Here is a 1,550-nt window from a genome sequence, read left to right on the forward strand (position 1 = left end):
ATGAGAAAAAAACAACAAAAATAAACAAAATGACTGATACTTGTAAAAGACTTAGAATACTACCTGGCATCTAGTAAGCTTCTGATAAAAGGTAACCATTATTGTTACTAGTTGCCTCATTTGAGAGAAGGTACAAAGTGTCCCTAAGCACCAGGTTCTTCTATTGTAGAATGAAGATTCATTTATCATTCTAGAAATTCATTCTAGAAATATTTAGGAGTCTAGTAAGGATCAACCCTTAAGTGGGACAGTGGTACTAGTAGCTACTTCACATTGGTTTTAGAAAGACTAAGTGAGGTAATAAATATTAGGTCATCAACACCATGCCTGCTGATGGGTAAGAATTCAGTACATGTTAGCTGGTGATAGGGAATGGTAGTGGCTATCATGGAAAAATTATGTATTGCTATTTAATAATTCAAGAAAAAAATTCCAAAAAAACCCCACACACAACAATAACAACAACAACAACAAAAACACCAAGGTCAAGGAGAGATGCAGGAAATAAATCCAAGGAAAGGTAAAGGACAGCAGAAGAACATACAGGAAATGACTTATCCCTAATGCAGGATCAAATATCAACCCAACTTCCCAGATTTTGGTAACAATTTGGAGCAGAAATCCAGAATACAATGAAGAGGGTGATGGAGGTGACAGACACTAGACAATCCTAAGGATGAGAGCAAAATTGGAGATAGAATGTAGTTGACCACATCAAAGTACAGAAGCAAAACAAAACAAAGAAACAAAAAGAGGAAAACAAAAACCTACCAATGACATAAAAATTTTTGATTGAAATAATATAGTGCCCTGGCTGGTGTGGCTAAGTCAGTGATGACGAACCTTTTGAGCTCGGCATGTCAGCATTTTGAAAAACCCTAACTTAACTCTGGTGCCGTGTCACATATAGAAATTTTTTGATATTTGCAACCATATTAAAACAAAGACTTACATTTTCGATATTTATTTTATATATTTAAATGCCATTTAACAAAGAAAAATCAACCAAAAAAATTAGTTCGTGTGTCACCTCTGACACATGTGTCATAGGTTCGCCATCACTGTCCTAGGGCTTGAATGGCAAATATGGGTTACGGACACGAGCCATTCTCCCATCTCATGCCTCCTGCAGTCATTGCTAACACACCCTTTGCTCGCCATCTCTGTGCAACCTCAGAACCCTGTTTACCCCAATTCTCTAGTTGTTTTTACCAAACGATTAGAGACAGAGGGTGAAATTTGAGCCTGGGTTCCAGATTGAGTAACAAAACACCGTGTTTCTGGATCACAATTATGTAAACACTTGCTCCAAATGCTTCCCTCATGGTTCCTACTCTGGCCTTGTGCATTTGCTTCTGATGGTCACGGTTGGCCTGTGCCCTTTACCTCATGGCCTTCTGACTTTCAGAACATCATATGCTCTCACGTCCAGCTTTGAGGAATTAAAATATTCATTCCCCCCTTTTTAAAATTCTTTAATAGTTAGGGTATTACATATGTGTCCTTCCTCCCCCCCCCATTAAATCCCCATTCTACCCCTGCCCCATGCT

Source organism: Myotis davidii, unplaced genomic scaffold (assembly GCF_000327345.1).
Source record: "Myotis davidii unplaced genomic scaffold, ASM32734v1 scaffold373, whole genome shotgun sequence".
NCBI lineage: Eukaryota > Metazoa > Chordata > Mammalia > Chiroptera > Vespertilionidae > Myotis > Myotis davidii.